General features: G+C 40.4%; 1 pseudogene across 1 annotated transcript in view; it reads left to right on the top strand.

Annotated features, from left to right (window-relative positions):
* LOC110042395 (uncharacterized) overlaps positions 1-17,307 on the top strand; it is a 26,681-nt pseudogene extending 9,374 nt beyond the window's left edge. The window contains exons 7-18 of the transcript XR_016207731.1: positions 522-681; positions 1,300-1,378; positions 1,558-1,614; positions 1,887-2,147; positions 2,767-2,902; positions 4,696-9,481; positions 11,324-12,242; positions 12,923-13,035; positions 13,830-14,106; positions 14,850-15,146; positions 15,553-15,721; positions 16,567-17,307. The product of XR_016207731.1 is annotated as an uncharacterized LOC110042395 (transcript). The remainder of the gene's footprint in view (positions 1-521; positions 682-1,299; positions 1,379-1,557; positions 1,615-1,886; positions 2,148-2,766; positions 2,903-4,695; positions 9,482-11,323; positions 12,243-12,922; positions 13,036-13,829; positions 14,107-14,849; positions 15,147-15,552; positions 15,722-16,566) is intronic.
* Positions 17,308-22,635: the final 5,328 nt, after the last annotated feature.

Below are 22,635 nucleotides of genomic sequence, written 5' to 3'. Positions count from 1 at the left end.
GTTGTTCGAATCATGAGCGTTTTGCCCTAAAAATTACATGTTGTTAATGTTGAGAACCTTAAAACCATCTGGTTGAAAGCCAGGTTTAAAAAAGTAAAAATTTTGTGACGACGTTTCGACGTTCGCTCAATTAACGCATTATCAAGTCAAAGAGGAATAAAATTGTGCGCGAATATAATTGTCAGGTGAAACATGAGACACGAAATAATATAATAAAGATAAAATGTAATAAAAAATATAATAATAATAAAAATATGGCGATGACGCAATCTGGTATTAGCACGCAGAGCCACGTAACTGGTTGCACGAAGGAAGTCTTTGAATGTTTAACACGGGTTTCAACTTAAAGGTGATTTTGGAGATGCTCCTCTTTCACTAGTATTCGCACGCTTTCGCACTTGTCAATATTTGCTGTCTCTTGGTATACTATAACTTTATTTGCAGTAGAACCATGAGTTTATCAGTTTCATTGCATCTTTCAAGACACAGCAGCTAATCTTCAGGCCATTTCGTCTTGACAGGGAGGAGTTCTATCAGATGTTTGTACATGGTATTAAAGATGACAGGCCATTAGTTTTGATGCTAAAGAAGGACGAACTAGGTCAAGCATTGAGGGACAATGTTCAGGAAAAATGTCCAAAGTTACCTTCCTCTTTTATTCTACTGCATCAAGGAAGAAAGGTACTTTTATCCGGTTGGACTTCATCTGAATATTTTTTCATCCTTTCTCTTGATTACAAAGTTTCCATTCTTCATTCTCCCCTAATACGCGGACTCGACTTCCGTCAGTTCCTTGACTGTTTCTTGCCGTCGACTTCACGAATTACGAAAGTAAAAATGTCGATACCTACCTCCTGCTAGCCCGAGAACTCAGCTAGGCGTATGCAAGTTAACTGTCACTGATAGAAAATGGATCAGAAACTAATTCTCTCGTTATTAGGGTAATAGGGTAATTTTATAAATAATAATTATTATTATTATCATTGTTATTATTATTATTATTATTATTATTATTATTTATTTGTTTGCAATAACACAAGGGAAAACAATGCTTACTTACAACACTAGCTCTATGTTATAAATTATTTGTTTATTATCTCACATTTTATTAATTGTAGGTCCACATTAGCCTCACTGGCTGCCAATCTTTGTAACCTGCATTACCAAATGAAATGATGATGATGATGATGATGTTTTTTAAAGCTTAAAAGAATCATCAACCCGGTGTGAGACTAAGGTGAATATAAAGTTCGCATGGCTCCTTAGATACTGACTCTTCGTTATCTTTGCTTGTTATAGATTTCTCTACGACACACTCTCAGAGAACAAGGGTTTACACAAGATTGTAACATCCATGTCCATTTTGGATTGTGTGGAGGTAAATCAACTGATCGCATTCTATATAAATGGTAATTTTAATTAGTCTCCTTCTAAGCCGTCGTTTCAAGGGGTCGTCAATGAAACGCCTGCGTTGCGTGACGACTCCAAACGACGGTTGCGAAAGAGATTAACGTTCAATTTGATGTTTAATAGGATGGGTTTTATTGTTATTTTTAGGGATGGAGAGAGAAAAATATTCCACACAAAGAAATGGCGGAGATAGGATTAAGGACGGTAATTTTCGCTCTTTGCTTCTGTTACGAGTTACTTTCTGTTAGTTGTGTTTCAACTGATATTTTGTAGTGCATGATTTTTTTTTTTCTGCAAATATGATATTCTGTATTTTTTGAGAAATAACTTGAGCTAACAGAAAAGAAATGGAAAAGAGAATTTAACACATTCAGCTGGCAATCACTACTGGATATATTCTACAAAATAACAGCCAATATAGAGGAAAAACGTCTAGCAATTCAAGGTAGCAATGTAGCTAAATTTCTTTGCTTTAGACCCGCGGAAGTGGAAGAAGGCGCAAGTGGTAACCTGGATAAATGAAGTATGTGAAATGTATGAGATTGACGAAGCTGATGTCTCGAAGCTCAAGACACTCTCAGGCGCTGGACTTAACCACTTACAACGTCAGGATTGGATTGAGAGGTCGCCAAACCAAGGCGATTTGTTTTTCAACCTCTGGGCTAAATTGATAAAAAAGTCTCAGGAGGCTGATGTTAGTGAAACAAGTAAAAGTCCCCCTGCCTCGCCAAGAAAAGGTACGCCAGAGGGTTTCTAGTTTCAGAATACCTTTTGTTGATGGTATGTTGGATAAAAAATGTGCAATTTCTTAGATACCTTTTCTGTAGTTAAATTATCTAAGGAACAACATTCCATTGTCCTTTTAGCGCTCTACAGCTTGAGAACTGGCTCGCGTTGGGGTCCCGCGAGAACGAACGAGTCGGCGACGAGTCAAGCCGGAGGGAGCCTGGGACTCGCCGCTTGTCAAGTTTACGCAGCGGTCTCGCCGCTCGTGCGCATAATTCTATAACGGGCCCTGCTCGCTGGCTGTTGTCTCCCCTATCTTTCCCACGGCACTCCTAGGTTTTTTCAAAGAACAAGAGGCTGCCACGGTGATTGGCTACAGCAGTTTATTTATACTGTACATCGTGCTTCTAACCACGGTTATCCTCCGTGCTGGGATTTACATTACAAAGATAAGATTGTCTTATCAACCCAATGCCGGAGTTGATATCTTACCGACCACGCATTTCCTACTGAGCATCTTGCAGGAACAGAAAAAAAATCAGTTTCATAATACCACTTAGAGCGAGACGGCTTGATGATGCTTTTATTACTCCTCTTTCTTTTCAACAGTATTAATCTATTTTTCCATAGGGTCCAAAGGACCTATGAAAACCATGAGCCACGATGCCCGTACTGGAGGTCCTAAGACAGCTTCTTCAAAGGTCATGTCCCCTGATGGTGGAGAACAGCTTCTAAGCTCTGCGACTCCTAGCAGTTCTCAAAACTGGTGACCTTTTATTTACTTATACTCATACACTATTGTTTCCTCATTATTTCAGTCTACAAACTCACTTGAGATGAGTTTCACCAAGATTTGAATATGCTTCTTTCGTAGCTCCTTTTTAGTGCAGAGTGCACTATTGGGATGGTTATGGGGGTTGCCTGCCGCTAAGGAACTAACGCGCTATGGCCCTATGGCGCTAAGGTGTAAACTTTAATGTTTGTTTAATTAATTAATTTCAATTAATTAATTAGTCTAGAGGCAAGGAAGTAGTGGGAGTAGGGTGGGAAAGGTACATGTGTACTCTACGTAAAACACATTCCATCGCCGTCGCTTAACTTTGAACATCGCAAAGCTATATATTTGTTTCAGGTAACCCCTTGCTCTCCTTGTGGTACCATTCTCCTTAGAACAAAACTAATTTGTCCTAAACGCATGCGTAGATCAGTTAGGGTTCGTGGCTTCTATATTAGGTGAAGGATACATTGCATACGGAATCACGCACAAATGTTGAGTGGTTTTCCTTATGGTAGAGCTCAACATGTAAGACGCATGCGTTCTAGCATTGTTAGTGTTATACACTATCTTTACACGCAGTATTTTATATATCGTGTCATGTGACCAAGGACGGCAGTTATTTTTCAGGTAGGGCCAATTGTCCCTTTTTATTGCAAAAGTGAAACGTTACTGTGGCTGCGTAGCTTTTAGAATTACAAACAGGTCGGTTCAACAAATATCATCTGCTGTTTTCAATCTACAATAGTGTGCTTGTCAGGGTTCAAATTTATTGCTTCTCCTTAGCGACTTGTTTATTTCTTGCCTTAATTGTGTCTGTAAGAGAGACCAAAAAGTTCTCAAGTTAGTGGCTTTAATACTCCGCAAATTGTAAGTTTGTAACAAAAGAAACCAGGAAAATGCTCAAATATTGCTGCAGACGCCGTGGCACCTAATGAAAGTTCAAATTAATTTAATCAGTCTTTGAGGAGACTCATTCATATCGGCCAAGTAGCGCTGTTTATCTTCAATACTTTTCGTTGAAAAGTTTCTCAGCCATCAATATCGTTATGTGTTAATTTTGAATTGTTTTATTGTTAACAACAAAGGTGGCAACAGAAAAAGAAAGTGGTATTTCGTGACTATCTGATAATTAAATTAGTTCTTGTTCATCGGTAAAAATTTGCATTTTTAGTAAAACATCGTCTCTGTTCCGTTTCTTCATCACTACATCAGATGTTTAACTTTCTTTCATTTATCTCCAAAAAACAAGGACATCTTCCGTATGTTTTGGAGAAAACAGGGGTTTCATATTACATGGCTTTGCGAGGAAAACAAAAGTATCAAGTTACAAAGTTGGCGTGAAGAGCTAAATTGTCACGTTTGCTGCTTCAGCGTATTGTTGAATTTAAAATGAACGAAAATCAACTTAAAGCACCAGTAGTAATTAATTTGTGCGTAATGTTTGGACCTTGAATGAAAATACAACCTTGAAACATACACACTGCAAAGGGGAAAAGCCGTAGCAGACTACCAAGGTAGACACAAACCGGAAGTGAACCGAGCAGGGGTGAGTACTTATGGGACTACTGAATCAGAGCTATCAATTGCGCTCGGCACTATCTGAGATTGTCTCACTAGTTTGACTTGGGATTTATTGTGCAGAGTAAAGCTACAACCTTTCGGTTTTTTAAAACAATCGAATCTTGACACATTTCTCTGGTTAAGACTAAAAGCTTTGTTGCCCGGATTCGCGCAAAAACGTGTACTTACACGATCTAACTTAATGAATGACTCTTTTGCAGTGTTTCCGGCAAACAAGGTCCCTTTGGAACTGTTGACAATATTGACGAGATTGAAAATCATCTCACCATTGACGAACTTTCTAAGCGCACTCCAACTGATGGTGAACTAATAAGTGTAACAGGGCTATGTTCGTCTAGACCACAAAATCATGGTGGTGCAGGCACTGTTTTGCTAAGGAATGATCCAGAAAAAGGTGGAACATTCTTGGAACTAAAGGTAGATATCAGAGCTTGTCCTGACTCTAAGATTCTGACCAAGCACATCATCTCAACAGTATTGAACGTGAAACTCAGTGACCGGTTGTTTGTGAGAGGAAAAATAGAACGTCTCGATAAAGGCCTCAAGTCGATGAAGAAGGGATTTGAAATACTTCCCTTTAAACTTGTGGTCGATTCTGATGAACACGCAGCGTTTAGGAAGGACGTTAAAGTCCAGCGGTCTTATCAACGTCAACTATCTATGCCATGGCCAACCGAATATGGAATTTTCCCAGCAGAGGGATCGACACAGGAGCCTCTTTTCCATAATGATATTTTGGAGAGCACACGTGGGATTTTGTATTGTCCCCCAGATGCGACGTTGGATAAAATTAAGGAAAATGCAGTCGCACTTAAGAACACTATGACTGGAGACATTTTTGTAGGCGTAACTGGTGATGGAACCTTGACCGGCACAAGAGTGGCTCGAGATGCAATAATTCGCAAGAGAGATGACTTGGCTAGAGCTGTGGGTGGTATATTACCAAGTGTGGACCAAACTGTTAGTGTTTGTACGAGTGCCGTGCAAGCACATGAATTTGTAGAAAAGGAAAAAGACTTTGTGGCTGCCATGTGGCTGCAACGCAAATCGCCTAGTTTGGTGGAGGATTTGGAAGAGACAGACGATATTTCTATTTTGTTCCGTATCCATTTAGTGAAGGGAACGTCAGTGGTAAACTTTGCCAAACCAGAACATTCCCATGCGTATATACGCGTAGGTACCGAAACAAAGACGATGACCGACTATGAAGATTTATTTGGCCGCCTTGAATCACTTGCAAGTCGAAATATCCCCGAAAAAACACCAACGTGTATAAAGCAAGAGGTAGACAAAGCCTCTATTTATGAAGTAAGTGAAGGAAACTATCACTTGTTCAAGAGAGTTAGCTTTGAAACTGACAAAACAGAATTTAAAGTAATTTTTGGTGATCCGAAAAAAGTCATCTTGCACAATTACGTTAAGAAGTACGCTGCTTCCTTTCTGAACTCTGACGGGGGAGACATTCTATTCGGAATAGAAGAAGACCGGACAACAAAGTTTGGCTTTCCAGTGGGGGTATCTATTTCCGTAAATGATCGAATGGAACTAGTACATGAAAGCAGCAAGTTGATCTGCAACCTATGGCCCCCTGTTGACAGCAGTCAGTTCTTTATGAAATTCATCGAAGTCAAGTGCGATGTGCCTAAGAACGTGCTAAAGTACCCCAAAACGCATGTCGGAAAAGAGGAAAAGTTTGTTGCAGTAACAGTTCAGAAAACCGAGGACATTTTGAAGCTTGCCAAGTTTGCCAGAGCACAGGTAGGTCAAGTCACCGTTCTGCGGTTAAAAAATAATCGCTTTGGCTTGTTTGTCAAGGATTCGTCCAAATTAAACGTGGAGAACGTTCTGGCTGAGATGGAGAATGAGAGTAACAAGTCAAAGTATTTTAAAATGGATATTGCTTCTCTTGATGAAGTTGAAGCTACAGTAAAAGACTTGTGTGTTGTGCGTCTCCACGTTAGAGCATCGCCGTATCCCATTCATCTCACAAGTCCTTTCCTAACCTTTTGCCTGGACCAGCATGGAACGGTTACAGAAATAAAACCTAACCAACTTATCCAACGTTTTGCTAAAAGAGCTTATCAATTTGAGCCCGATAAACTCTTTCAAGTTGTTAACGGGTTTGAGACAGAAAACACGTCATATGTTCTGGTTAGTTCACCATTTTGTCTTCCAAGACAGGGCCGTGATTTGTACGGCATAGTGGTCCCCGAATGGGCACTAGTGCTAGATTTCGACCAAGCTCCAAACCAAGAGGGACACCTTTTAAATACCTTTAAACCTCTTCATGACCGTCATCAGGTAGAAAGGAATCTTTTCGTCAAAACGCCGCTTGACGCCGCTAGACTTAAATCCAAGAAATGGCGTATGTTGGTGTGCAGTGAGAGGCTATGAAGACATAGATAAAACCCTTTCCAGCGACGGACATGCCTCTTGGATGTTTACTCATGGACACAAGATGAGAAACCTTATAGATCAGCTTATTACTCACATTAACCCAAACCAGTTGGTTGTGCTTTGTCTATGGAATGACGGCTACAAAGAGCTTCTGCCTTCACTGGATTTTCTACTGCAGTACATGTTTTCTTGCTGGGGTCCCATTAAAGTGGTATTTGTCTGCGCTAACTCGTCAACGAAATCTGAAGTCTTATCGGCACTTGTAGAACCACTAGGGAGAGCTGGCTTTGGAGTTAAACGGGATAACGTCTTTGTTGCACTACCCCATGAAATGGCGCGTCATGTCGGAGCAGAACTCCCCTCTCCCTACCGTTCAGAGGATGCCTTCCAAATTCCGAGGAAATTCTATCTCCCAGAAGGTGAAAAAATAATTCCGGATACATTGCCCCAAACGATGCGACAGACGATTAAAGGTCATTTACAGATTTTGTATTATAATACCGGAACTGCTTTTCAGTCAAAGCCAGATGACGAGGACAAAGTCAGAGTTAAGTTTTATTCTGGATCTGAAATAGATGAGACTGGCCTTACCTGTGGAATTGCCATCGAGAGAGAAAAGATGAAAGAATTGAAAAAAGAACTGAAGGTGTTTTTGAACGACAAAAGGTCGCGTATTTGCATGACCATTCTAAAAGCTGAAAGAGGAGCTGGTGCAACAACACTGTGTTTCCAACTTCTCTATGAATATCACAAGACGTACGTATGTGCCCGCTTACTGGAATTTCACCACCGTCTTGCAACCAACATCGACAAAATAAACCATCATTCTCGACTTCCCCTCATACTTTTTGTTGACAGTGAGATGGCGTATTTGCCAGAGTTTAATGATTTCAAGAACGAAGCAGGGAGAAGAAATCTAAACCTGAAGTTGCTTGTTGTTGAATCCGACCTTCTGTACAGTCAACAAGGGGCATCACCCAGGAAGAAGCAACCTATTCCGTATTTCGTGGGGACAACACCCTTCAAGACAGTTGAACTGAGCCGCGAACTGACTTTACATGAAGTGTCGCAGTTGGTAGAGCAGCTTCTCAAAATCAAGGAAATTTCTGAAGACAAAAGGAACAAGTTAAAAGATCTTGAAGAACGAGTAAGAAGGGACCCCACGTTAAGGAAATTTCCTTTTTTTAGCCTTACGGTTTTTGGTAGAAAGTTTACAGGCTTAACAAATTACGTGCGATACCGCTTACATCAGGCAAATGAGTTGCAGCTTCAGATTTTAGAGTTTCTAGCCCTCACACATGTTTACACCGACTTCCTGTTTCCTGTGAATGCCCTGGCACGTTTGGCAAATACGGATGTTGTCATGCTGGAGAGAATTTTCTGTAACGATGATGTGAGAGAGTTGTTAAGCCCGCCGTCATCAGCTGGAAGAAACGTGAGAAGAATTTCCTTTGTTGAAGTTGCAGAAGAGTTACTCCAGCAGCAAGCAAAGACGCGCGAGATGAGCGACACCCTTTATTTGAAAGATGTCGCTCTTCGCCTCGCAAAATGCGCCTTGTCGGATCCGAGGCCTAGCAAGAGGATTGATCGCATTACAAGACGATTGTACGTCACCAGCGAGTATGGAAGCGAGAAGTTCTCACCCCTTGTACGATGCATGAGAGATAAAGACCGTGATGTGGCGCGTGACATGTTACATGAACTAAGTGAAGTGTTTGAAAAAGGGTCCAGTGTGTGGGCTCATGTTTTAGCTCACTTGGCTAAATATTACATGAGCGAGTACGAGGATTTTCCGAACGCAATTCCTCGAATTGAGGAAGCCGTGAAAGAAAACAAAGACGACGTTCTACTTCATCACATTCACGGAGATATAATTCGCCTTCACATACAAAACCTGAAAGACCAAGAGGAATTCTCTCTCAACGAAGTGCTGCGCTACGCCATATCTAGTAGTTATTGTTTCGTAAACGTGAAAGAAAAACGACCTCTGATGGAACACGGGTACTCCTCAGATGCTCTGGTCAGGAAAGTAGTTATGCTTGCAGCTATCAAATCAGTCGGGGGCTCTCATTTTGTCGACTTTCTTAAGATGTTTGTAAATCAAAGAGACGAGAAGGAATCATCGCCTTCTTTTTCTCTAGAGGACAAATACATCCTATCTCTAGTGCCGGAGTCCTTTGCTAATCTCCGAGCAGTGCCAATCAACGAGTACAGTGCAAAGCTGAAAGACAGTTTGTTAGAAAATTTGGGAGATCTTGATGAGCTAAAACTCCTCTGCGAAAATCTCAAAGAAGCGACAAAGGGTTCTAGTGACGAAGCCTGGGTAGATGTTGTTGCCCTCCAAACAATGTCTTTAATCTACTCTCTCGAAGTTGAAAGAAAACTACTCGAACCAGAAGAAGCGGACGAAAGAATTAAAAGTCTGGAAGAGTTGTTGACGAAAACTAACCTCGACGAGGAGTCCATGAAAATCTGGATCAGATGTGTGAGACTTGGTTCCAAATTACCGAGTTTAAAATCAGTTCGAAGCAAAATTGACAGGTGGTTGAAGACAACTGGAAGGAGATCACCAAATGCTCTGTTTTACAAGTAAGCGCTATCACAGAGTACCCAGTGCTTTGACATAATTCACAGCTATAGCACGATAATGCGTTTGAAGTGTCAACAAAAAAGCTTTCTTTCTGTTAATGTTTTTTGCAAGTTCATTGCATAAGCGATAGACAGTGTGATTATCACATTTGCGTTAAGGTGTCTCGATACTTTTTTTCCGGACCATACCAAGCGTTTTCAATCAGCTTTTTAACAAACTCTCCATAATCGGATCGATATGAAATCACACCGTTAAGGTGGCTGAACACAGTTTTTGATACCTGTGTTTCATTCACCTTTTTCTCTAAAACCCTTGATCTCTCGGTCGCCAAAAATGGCAGCAGGCAAGTTAACAACACAAACTCTAGTTTTTTTATGGTTAAGCTGACGTATGTGCCATTGCCATGGCAACACGAATAAAAATAAACAGGCCTTTAAAACCGGTTTTGTTTATTTGCAGAAAATCTAGTCATTAGATTTTCTTTATAATTTGCATACAACAAGCTTGTAACGATTCTCACAAGTTAACACCATTTTGCTAATAATTTAACAGAGAGATCTTTAGCTATCCCTTGTTGAAGGTTTACTGGAATATCTAGAGTTTCCTTTGTTAAAGTTCAGGTATTTTCAATACTCCAGTTACTTATTTCCTAAAGTATGTTCGTGCCAAATTTCGTGAAATTCTAATGAGTGGTTCTCCAGAAATAGGCGTATTTCTGAGAGTGCAAATTTTCATTCAATCGCAATTTTTGACTTACTACGCATGCCCTGCATCTAACTGGGTTCTTTCGGTAACAACGAAAAAGCTGAGAATTGCTGAGTTCTTTGCATCTTTACCTTTTCTAACATATATTTGTGATAAAAGACTAAAGCCATCAATACACTGCGTTCAATTAGAGAGAAAAATAGCACAGATACTGCGGGTGTTGAGTAAATAAAATGATCGCTCTATTGACGGCATGTTTGTTTTTTGCAATCCTTGTGCGCGCGCTGAATTGCATCAGCAAAAGCGCGCGCGAAAACTGTGTTCGGCCCCCTTAAATGGAAATGGATTGAAGTTTGCTGTAATTTATTTCTTAAGGCAATCGATATTTTCTTGGAAACGATTAACATAAAACCGAACCAGATGTGATATAAAAAAGCTAATAGCAGTGCATGGCTCGGAGAATATACAAAAACGAAATCATTACGTATGTTTGATCTCGGGTAAATATAAAAAAATTCGAATTATACTTTTTGTAAATGAACCGACAGTTGAATGCTGTTTGATGAAATTACTTCAAATAATAACAAAGTTTCTTGAAGATATGTTTTGAAACAATAAGAGCTTTGTTGGTTTCCTTTTTCGCGATCTCGAGAACGAGTCTTTTTCTTAAGATCATTTCCACTATAATTTACAGCTAATTTTCATATCGATCTGATTTAGGGAAGACTGTTAAAAAGCTGATTGAGCATGTTTGGTGTGGTCTAGAAAACGTGGTATCGAGACACCTTAACTTAACAAAGTTTCGAAACAACCGATTTTTAATTGTGCCTAACACATGAGAGAACCTGACAGACCCAGGCAGGAGGTGATACAGCTCAAATCACCGATAAATATAGTTCTGAAAATGTTTGAAAGAAATCTTTTCTCTTTTCGCTAGCTCCTTTTCAACATTATTATTTAAATAAAGTATGTAAAGTTTGTTTCCCCGCAAGAGCGCAGTTCATGAAATAAATAGAAGCAGATTTCCCGACTTCAAGACTTCTAGGAGTTATTTTATTGTTTTTTACTGAAAAGAGTTAAAGTGTGAGAACTCCTGATATTGAATGCATTTCCTGTACTCTTTTTATACTCTTCAGCTACGTCGTGGCAACTTTGGAAGCACTAAGTGACCCTAATGACACAGAGAAAATGAAAAGAGTTTCTGAATGTGTGAGAGAATTGCTAAGGAAAAGAAAGTCGCCGAAGTCCGAGGGGGTTTCACAGGACCCCTCTCTCCCAGTTGAGTGGCTCCATCCAAAAGAGGGTCTCCATATCAATTCGCTGGATTCATTGCTATACCATGAAGATTTAGTGAGAGAATACCTCAAAGGGAAAACTCCTCAGCATCAAAAGAGAGCTGGCAAAGAGATCATTGAAAAGGCATTGTTTCAAAAGAACATAAGTAAATGGAAAGGTGTTGTCAGTGAAATATCTTCTGACTGGAAAGGAGTCATTAGTTTAAAAAAGCACATAAACGTGTCCTTTGTGCCCATCAATGTTCAGCCCTACATGCCAAATGAAGGAGATGAAGTACGGTTTTGCCTCGCGTTCCACTGGACCGGTCCATGCGCCTGGTATGTCGTTTGCGAGCCAGGAGTGGTGAAAGCCCAAAAAGCAGTTGCACGGTCCGCAATTAGTTTCCCAGAGGAAGATGACAGTGAAAGCGACACGAGTGACAAGGGTGATGAAGAGGATCTTTTACCCTTGGTTGGAGAATCTCTCCACACGCAAATAGTGAGACCCGAACAGAACTTCGAAGTCGACGATGAGAACGAGGCCTCGAGTCGATGGAGCCACTACATGGACAGTGAGAAACAAGGAATCATTTATCAAGTAAAACCCTATTACGGGTATGGGTGGATCTATGATCCAAATTTTAAAGATCTTCTCTTCTTTCACGCCAAGCAGATCGTTCCACCTGTTGACAGTCTTAATTCCATCGAGATCTACTCAGTGGTCTCGTTTACGGTTGGAAAAAGTGAGAGAGGACCCAGGGCAATGAATATCAAAACAGTGGTATGCTATTTTCTGAATTTTATCTTATTAGTTGTGCATAGATTGCACGAAAACTGTGTACCAGTTTTACACATTGACTAAATAAACGCCAGCAGAAAATTATGCACACTTTTCAGTGTCCTATTAGTACCCTCTGCAATATTTAGATTCGCAATTTTCTGTGACTTTTAGTACAAAGGCGGTATTAAGTGATACCGCAACATATGAACAACTTTTTGCATTTGCACTTATATTATTTTGTTGCCCTCTACATTTTAGACAGAATGTATCTACTCGAAATAATCTTATTAGCGGGTAATGGGTAACTCTATGCAGCAATTCCACGATACCCATAATTCTCTGCTGGCGTCTGCGCCTTTGCTCAATAGCTCAGTTCTTTATAAAATAGGAGATTCCATTGGTATCATGGTCTAGTATTGTATTGTAAGGTTACCACGAACTAGAACAGTTTCGCGGTGACAGTAATGCATCTTCTCGGAATAATCTTTTGTCGTATTTGCTTAGGAGTAACCCATAATACCCCAAGCCGTTTCATGCATGCTACAGAAGCAGGAGTTGAGAGCTGGAGCTTAAGAGCCAGGCCTTACCATTTTACTGCTATAGAGTAACAATAATTAGTAGGCTTTTCACAAATGTGCGCATATATTTAGGTTATCAATATTCTTATATTTTTTTGGTAGAAGGAGGAAAACATCGACCCACAGTTGAAAGAATGTCGTGAGCAGTTGCAAGAAGAAGACAAGAAGACAGAAGAGAAGGAAAAGGCTTCGACTGCATCTGCAGCTCCACGGCGGTATGTTGCAATACAGTTTATACCGCGGGCAGCATTCCTTGAAAGCGATTATGAAGAGTGTAAACGTTCTAAATCATATGACGTAGTCATTCATATCGTTTTTCTTAAATATGCCTAAAACGCAATGCATCCGGCTGAGGGCTTCTTCACATCGCAACGTGACAGGGGCAAGTGCACCTTTTGCGCCGGGTTTCCCGTTCGGTCTGCAAGTAAATGAAAGAGTGTCCCTAATCTTGTTTTGCACGCGATATCATCTCTGCCGTGTTGGCGGACAGTAACAAATGATTTCGATTTAACCTCTCTTATTTCGTGTAGCACGTCTTTGTTTTGAATTTTTAAGGTCAGCATACAAGAGGGGACTTGTCCCAGGCAGAAGGGAGTTGTAGCCCCTTCAAATGTGGACAGTTACATAAAATATTGTTCGAACTCTCAGCATCGTTCAATTACTTTCATCCCAGATAGAGGCGTTTAAACTCTGGGGACCTATGCTTTAACCCTTCGATTGTAGAACGGTCACATACATCCATGTCAGTAAACCCTTGGACTTCTAAAGAAGATGTAAAAAAGAACAGAAAGTCGATAGTTATTCAGGTTACAATCAATTGCGCTATAATCAAGAGCACTGTATGTGGTCATGTTCCTTGAGAAGTCTTAATTTTAAGCCGCCTTACCCATCCTTCTTCCGGCCGTTACTTGAGTCGTATAGTTAGTGGGGAGATAAGGCGCATGAGGAAACTATCATGGAAATAAACACGAACACTTTATCTCATTACTTCATCTTTATCGCATTACAGGGTAGTAAGGACAGTCGCGTTGCCAACGACACTAGAGGATTTCTATCAAATAGGATCTCGTCAGGAGGGTCACGTATGCGAACTAAGAACTCCACCAAAGTATAAATCAGTTCATGGATATATTGCAGTGCCGTCTACTCCGGAGGCGTTGTTTTTTCAAGAAAAGCTGTCCGGTATACCAAAAAAAGAAACTGGCAACATTCGCATGAAAACAACAGTTCAGTTCAGTGTGGGTAAGAATGAGCGTGGCTTCTTCGCAAAGGACCTCTTTATTAAGGTAAGAGCTTTGCCTTCATTTACTGACATACGCACGAATAAAGTACACGAGTTATTTTGTCCCGAGTTAGCCGGCTATTGATCTCGTTTATACCTGTAGATACCAGAGTTTCGATGACGAAACGAAACTTGTAATTCTCGTCCTCTTTTACTTCCCTCCAAAGTGGACTAAAAATGCTTTGATCTGAGCCTCTGCAATCGCGGGCTATGAAATTGATGGAACAAATCGAAAAACCTTGTTTAGCAGTAACTAAAACACGGTTTCGAATGTAGTCCAAAAATTCAGTCGCATTATTAGAGTTGGAGTTAGGAGCCGGAGGTGCTGGACTCCGGATCAAGAGGTCCGGGTTCGAGCTCTACTGGAAGGGTTCACTGTGTTATGTTCTTGGACAAGACGCTTTACTCGCACAGTACATCTCTCCATCAGGTGTATGAATGCGGGGTACTGGCGAGTTAAATGGCGGGGGCTAATTCTATGATGGACTAACATCCCATTCAGTGTGGAGTACAAAACGTGTAGTCCCTGTGTTAAACAGAAATCGGGGAAAAGTGCCGGCCTGTTGGGCCACTGAGCTAGAACACGGACTTCGCCTTTATCAAAGTACACATGACTCTATTTGTTTATCTCTACTGAATAGGCGTATTCAATCCCTCGCATGAAAATCTTTCATACGTTAAGGAGCCCCATAATGCACTTGCCAGATTTATGCAGCTTGAACGTCGAATTAATTTCTATATCTACAGCTACCCGAGACGAAGCAAACACAGTGCAGGTGTGGTTGGGAACATCTGGTCGGCAAAGGAATACAAGAGGGCTTCGTTGCTGTTCTTATGAAAGGTCGCTATGGTTTCATTACCAAAGATTTTCCCAGAGATCGAAAACCTACAGGAATTTACTTTACCGATTCACATTTGAGAGGATTCCCCTTCGATCAATTACGTATTGGCGACAGAGTATACTTTGTTGTGGGTCAGAACGACAGAGGTTGTGTTGCGCAACAAATTGATGTGGTGGGAAAAACTCCAATAGCAGTAACGCAGGTATTTGTTTGTAAGTTTTTCTTTGGCTAATAGAAAAATTTTCCGATGAAATGTGTAATAAATGCAATTTAGTAGGTAATGGCAATAGCAATATGTAAAAGTATGGGGTGAAACTGACTAAAATCGGCGAACAGATTGAGCAGAGCACGCGGAATGGGGATCAAACGCTTTGGCGCTCATCACGTTGGCTCGCTTCTCTTTCCGACCGTGTTTCATTTCACCCTATAACCCAAGAAACTGTTAAGATTTTTCAGCAGGACAGAAAGGCAACAGAAAGTTGTCACATCACCTGCATTCTTAACTGGATGGTTTTATTAAAGATGGTGCGAAGTATGCTTTAGACGCAACAATAATTCAAACTTATCTTTGGACTCCAATCTGATGAACCCTTGTCTGCTTCCTTCAGGGTAATTATCCTTCCGGTTTAGCTGATCCGCGCGTGTTGCCCAGAAGACCTCACGAAGTGTTTTACCCGGTCAACCCAATTTTGGACAATTCAGTCCTCTCACCCATGCACATGTCTCTCCAACACGCTCTCCTATTGTCACAACCGCTGCCGGGATCTCACCAAATGCGTAAGTATTCCAGTCTGCTTAAGACGTTAACTTATCATGTATGTTCACATTATTCTTTTAAAATGTTGTATTGGTGAGGAAAGGGTGTCACTATAATTGCAGTTGTCACGTACGTATTGTCTAGTCATTCTATCAATACACTCACTCGCTCATCCTCATCGTCCCGGCTGGGACATATGGCCATATGGTTTCTGTGGCAAGAAAGTTTTTCCGTGGTCGGGCTGTTCACCCAGCCCACAACCTCCGCCTTACTCGGTGGTGGTAGAGGGCTTCCCCGGCTTTAGCTGTTTGACTGATGGAATATTGTGGAACAAGTTTCCATTGTCCGCCCATGAAACATAGCCGTCAGCTCCTTACAATTTGACCCATTGTCGGGGAATTTTGACAGGGTTCACTCCATGGCCATTTCTTTCTGACTGGGCAAGAATACTGGGCATGTCCAAGATGCTCTGCTACACAGCTCCGGGGCCCTGGCTGCTCCGAGATCCTGGCACCACAGGGTGGCCAGTTTACCAGAGCGTACCGTATGGAGGTACTATACCAGTCGTGGTGATGTTAATGATAACATCAACCTGCAATGCACCATTGCCTCCCCCAAATCTAACAATACCGTCGGCATTTAATCGTACCGTTGACAGCTAGTTTACCATTGCGAGATTTGGAATGAAATTTTTTACGTCTACCATTTTAGACATTTTAAGGGAGATTTTCCAAGGTTGTCGAATTGATTTCGGCGGCTGCTTTCGAAGAGAAAGGAAGATAGGGAAAGAGCTATATAGTAACTCTCAAATAGAGTTAGTCATTGTGTGTGTGCATAATATTTCTTTTCCTTTCGTTTTTATCAGGATGGCTGGTCGTCCTTTTCTTGACCTGGAAGGAGGCTGGCAGCCGGTAACCAGACGAAAACGATAAGGACTAATACTTCCGTCTGTTGACCAGTGCCAACACTTCTACAGTAGCAGCCAGCCCAGGGTGTGGCTATGAGGGATTATTTCGACTCCTGTCACTAGGAAAGCTGACGTGCTTACGTACTGTACAGTAACCTCGTCTTGATTGGCTCTTGTCGAAGGACAACTAGGGTGTCGACAAAGCGTGTTTTGCTCGTCATTTTCTATCAATAGTGGACGTGGACACAGGGTACTTCAGGCGTCGAAGTGTTGCAAATCTATTACTTATAACAAACATTTGTTCCTACTTCAGCATCGTTTAGATCTGTAAGCATTTATCGGGACCCCTTGGAAGCGACCACCTGAATTTTGTTTAGCTGGTCCCAGTTCTTCTCTTTCAACTATTATTGATTCAAACGCGCGAATTAATTCAGCGCCTCTTACAATTACATTCAATATGCAGAATGTTTAGGAATATTTCCCCTATATCTGCCTTTATAAAAAACGTCTTAGATATCTGCATTTCACTAATTTTGTGTACCCTTCCATAGGCTAGGTTGGCTAAAAGTGAATTAGTAATTGTACAGAGATTGTGAAACGAAAAATAATTTATTGTGCCAAGGACTGTCTTTGGCGATGTTTATGAAGAACGCAATGTTTTAGAAAAGGTTTCAATAAAATAGCCTTCCTAAATTTTCACCGACTCGTTCATTTATTGGTTACAATGCGCCCGGGGGGTATTCCCTTTAATGGAGGATGCGTGGAGTTTTTAGGGTAGGAATTTTCTGGTACACCTTTTTGGGGGATAGAAAGATTCCTGCATAATTTTTTTAGGGTCGGTAAAAGCGTACTGTAGGTATGTGAAAGGCATAACATGTACTATGGAAGATATACATGAAAGGTAACGTTCTTTCAACAATGGTATATGAAAGGGCACGGGTTTGTACCTCAAGGCGGAGCGTCCCTGCATAAAACATTGTGGAGTAGCCCCTACGGCAATACGCTGACACATCGTCGCTTTTTAATAATGAAGCTATGGCTCTGTCAATTGCAAGCCCCTCCTTCCCCACAGGCATTTGTTGGGCAATTGTAATTTTGTTTTTGGAAAAAGTGTTGTTTGCAAATGCCCCGCAGTGGGGCTAGAATATCAGTGCAAATCCCATGCACAGTGGAGTTTCGGAAGACTGCAAATGCCCGACCCATCAAGGTGAAAATTCTATGGAAGCAAGAATTGTTCACAAATAACCTGATAACCATAGTGTTTGCAAGTCATGTACCTCCTGAAAGTGACTGGCCTGTTATAGCAAATGCCCCACCCCGGGGCGGGAGATGTTGTCAAATTCCCGGGGGATGGAGGGGCTTGGAATTGACAGAGCCATTAGAGTGGGTATGATGAAGTTCGCTCGGGTATGAGCTTCAGTATTGACTGAGTGGGGTTGTAAGGGTAAGCTTTCAGCCTTAGAACGCGCGCTGTAGCTGCCGTTTTGAAATGTGTCTCACAACATGTTACAAAAATAATAAAATCAATAAATTAATAAGATAAATTAAAATTAAAATCTACTGTTAAGAAATATCGCCAAAATTAGAAGGTACATTGATGAAGAAAGTGCCCAAGTCGTTTTTCATGCCTTTTTTCACTTCGAAATTAGATAAATGCAGCTCACTGCCACATGATCCTCCACCACATCGACACCGCATCTACTTTCAAGATTGCAATCCATTCAAAATACAGCACCTCGAATTGTTACATGCACTAGGAAATTTGATCATATAACCCCTATCCTAAAACTGTCCCACAGCTGGCTACCTGTCCGTTACCGTATAGTTTATAAAATTCTTTTACCGGTCTGCAAAGTTCTGAATTGAGCAGCGCCTTGCTACATCACTGACTTACTTAAGAGTCAGTGTTACTAAAAATCAGATATGATCATCAAAATCGCTGACACTGAGCCAAAATATCAATTTCGCTCATACTTTCTCTGTTACGTTAATAGACCCTTGTGCTAAAGTAAACAAAGCAAATGCAAGGTTAGTTTAGTCTAATGTTCACTTTTTTGGGAGTAATTCAATTACACCGTTGAGTCCGGATTTAGCCAAATTTCGATTCGAATTGTCGAAATTTCGTCATGTCCATGGCTTGCCAGCGTTAGTCGAAGATTAACTGTGAATTTTTCTTTGCGATAACATTGTAGTTTGGACTTTAATCAATTCAGTGACGATTTAAAAAGCGGATATTCTCTAGTTATAAACATCTTATGAACTTTTTTCTCGAAGATACCTTCCAGCTGTTTTTTTAATAGCTCTGTGGTAGCTTAGGGCAACCGTCGAAAAAGCCTGTCACACTAGAAGAAAAAAGAAACGATATATTGCAGATACAGTTTAAAGATAGACATTCACAGACATACTTGCAATTTTGGGGGACACTCTTCAGTTTTGCGGTAACCCCTGATTGAAGTTTGCTTAGTTTTGGAGATTTACCGCAGCCACCATATTGAAGTTACAACTAAGACGATCATCAGTGAACGTTTGATCACGATTCCAAAAGTATATTAAAAATGAAAATATGGTAAAATAAATTAAGATAAAACTTCGTTTCCGTCTTATGTAGAAAATAAATTTAAAATTGGAGGTAAATTCCAGCAGACTGAACAGACTCAAACTAAATGAAACACCACTACGGTAACCGATCGCGCACCACTGTACCCTATTTGAAAAGTTTGCAAGGCACATGGGGCGTTTGCGTATACTCTGCACAGCATTTCTTCAAAGGCCGATGACTCTAGCGCAAGTAGATCTTTTTCATGGCCTTTCCTCTGTGTACTTTTGTAGTAAAAAAGCTGGTTCATCAAATGGACAGGATAAGACTTTCAGATATCGAACGGGTACAGAGCGTTTTTACAGCTTTTGCTCTGATATAGATTTCATGCAACTAAAATAGCGAAAAACAAAAATCGATTACATGGAACAAACGTTCATAGACGTCCACAAGAAGCTCTCTTTGTATGCAGTGCAGTTCTTCCACACTACTACCAGCTTAAATTTGGCAATTTTCGTGAAAATCACAATAAATTGTGAAACGTGAAGAAAATGTTGCGTAAAAGGGAACCGAACAAATGGCAACGTTTAAGTTCTACAAAGAAATTGAATTCTAGATATGGAAGAGCTAAACTGACAGTACTGCACGTTCTTTCCGGCGAACCCCATCGAAGTCTGCAGGAATTTTCACAGACAAAATTGATTGAAAATTGATTGAAAATTGAAAATTAAAATCAGAAACATCTTTTGCTTCGTGACATTATATGGAAATTATTTCACATATCTTTTTTCATACAATAAAGTAGCCTGAATATTCCACCAGTTCTAACAGCTGTAGATAGCATTTTACTGAAGCGTGTCATGGCGTGTTTTGCCAGATCAAATTGATAAAAAGATAAAGGTTTTAATCGTCTGAGAGTCATACCATACCATAGCTCTTTCTGTTGATAACAGTTTATTCTTCTCTTTGGATTTTTAGCACAGCAGAAAGAGCGTTAATCTCACAAATGTTTTCACCGTTAGAATGGGATGACCGAATTCTGTTTACGGATATTCAACTTCTCCCTACATAAGATATTAAAAACAGATTGTCGCTAAGTGAACATTGTAGTTGATTTTCTCTCGTACGGATTTTGTCATACTCAATTTTCCGTCCGCATTTTATCATCCGCATTTTTCCATCCGCATTTTTCCATCCGCATTTTGTTAGCCGCATTTTGACATCCGCATTTTTCCATCCGCCATCCGCCATCCGGTCCTCATTTTACAGAGACCCGAGTCGATATTGTCCGTTTAGATGCAAGAGCGAAGGATTTAAATTGCTTTTCTCTAACAGTCACTGTCCCAGAAAAGCCCAGAGGATTCCCTTTCGCGAGACGAAACCGGGTCAGTGAAAAAATTGACAAATTGTCTAAATTTTCGGGTTAACCCGAAAATTTGCCTGGGTCGCACAGTCTCCCCGGACCGCGTGACCCGAAACGATTGACCGCGACGAAATATTTAGGCCTAGAAACTAGGCAAGCCAACAAATCCCATGACGGTCATATACTAACGGCTGCCTCGAGGACTGGGTAGGAGCCTAGCACTGCGATTGCCATTCTCGTCCCCATAGCCCTTTTCGCTCCTCTTAGCCGGCAGAGCCTTGGCACGAGAATCGAAGGGCTCTGGAGACATATGATTTTCCAGTCCTAGATTCTAGCTAGGACTTCCGGCCTTCATGTATGCCGTCGTAATGTCTCTATATACTGTATGGGATTGTCAATGGCGGCTGTCAAGCCAGGATTCGAGGAATCTTTGTGTCAAGCCTTAAGTGGTATCAATTTATAGAATGTTTCCCTCCGTGTTGAACAGAAAGAGGCGATAAGGAACATTGTAGTTTTAAAGAAAGACACTTTTATTATTTTACCGACAGGCTTTGACAAGTCATTAATTAATTTTTCAGTTGTTGCCCTTCATTTTTGACTGCTGGCTTGGAGCAAGTGAATCGTTTATTTTGGTTGTTTCGCCTTTAAATGCCTTGATGCGAGATCAAACAGTGAAGCTCAACGATTTGCAGGTCAGATCTCTAATGGTTAGGAATACTGAGTCGCTGAGCGAGGTTGAAATTAGAGATATCAAGGAATCGAAGTATAGAATAATTTATGGGCACCCGGAGGCATTTGTCGGAAAATTAAGGAAGATATTGGATTGCGAAGAAGTGAGACGCAATATGAGAACCGTGGTAGTTGATGAAGCGCATCTCATTGTAGAGTGGCAAGTATTTTTATATCTGTCTTGATTTATTTCCATTTCCTACAGTATAATATGAGGCTTTGTAAGTGATCAAATATTGCTCAGCAAATATGCTTTGGGACCAAAGAATGTGACAAATAAAATTTGGACCTTTTTTGAAATAGTCAACATGTCTTCTTGTAGATGGCTTTTTGTGTACAAGAAATGTAATTTAGCTTCTTTATTTAGTCTTGCCGGCCTCACCTTCTTTAATTGAGGGTGGAATTTTCTAAGGTTACAAATTAATACAGTGAATGGTGACATTGTTTGTGTGATCATCATTTCTATTTTATCGATGAACTCAGACAATCCCAATCCTGTATGAGTGGCTTTCAAACTGTAAAATTAGTCTGCCACAATTTGATATACTAGTATATACCAGTGCAAAATGTGGAAATTTAATCGGCTGAGCTACTTGTATGCTATCACTGATCACAAACTAATTATAATCATTGATAAATCAGCAAACAATCGCATACATTGTATTTACAGGAAAAGCTTTTGGCCTGTATATCCAAGTAGGTATGCTCGGTGCCATATTTGCAAAGGTGCTCGTAGTCGCACTAACTGCAACAGTAACTGAGCAAACAAAATGCTATACATCAAGTTCCCTTGGAATGGTGGATCCAAAAATCATTGCAGTGAACCCCAATAGGCAGAACAGTTTCTACACATGTTCAACACAACCACACACTGGTGATGACAAAATCAAAGTGCTGCTTCTCCTTTACATAGTAAAACTACAAGTTATGAGAAGGAGGATGTCTCCTACAGTGATTTACTCCAATTTACATACTGTCATTGTGGACATTGTATGTTGACAAATACATATAATTGGAAAATTTGACCTCAAAATAGTATCCCTTGGTTGATGATTTTCTTAACTCGGCCTGTCTACTTGAAAGTGTATTACTACTACAGTAACGAGAAATTATAGGTTGACCACTTGTTCTTGAAAATTGAAAATTTCATTGCTTAGTCCCTATTTTGTAAGTAGTGAACATAATTGTATATATTCTAATCCATTGTAAATTTTTAAACTTTATCCATAAGACCATTATTGTTTAAGTTTCCTCAGTTACTGTTTTTTAAGTGCCCATGAAATGAAAAAACTCAAGTCATTTATTTAGTAAAACTCAAATTGCTGCAAATTTTCAGTTATATGAGGCTTGAAGAAACGGACATATTTTTCTACCCTCAATGTTGGTAAAAAGGTCTCTT

Source organism: Orbicella faveolata, unplaced genomic scaffold (assembly GCF_042242905.1).
Source record: "Orbicella faveolata isolate gen_17 unplaced genomic scaffold, um_ofav_v1 contig_24, whole genome shotgun sequence".
Lineage (NCBI taxonomy): Eukaryota > Metazoa > Cnidaria > Anthozoa > Scleractinia > Merulinidae > Orbicella > Orbicella faveolata.
The sequence above is the reverse complement of the archived record's forward strand: the minus strand, read 5'-3'. Positions and strand labels throughout refer to the sequence as shown.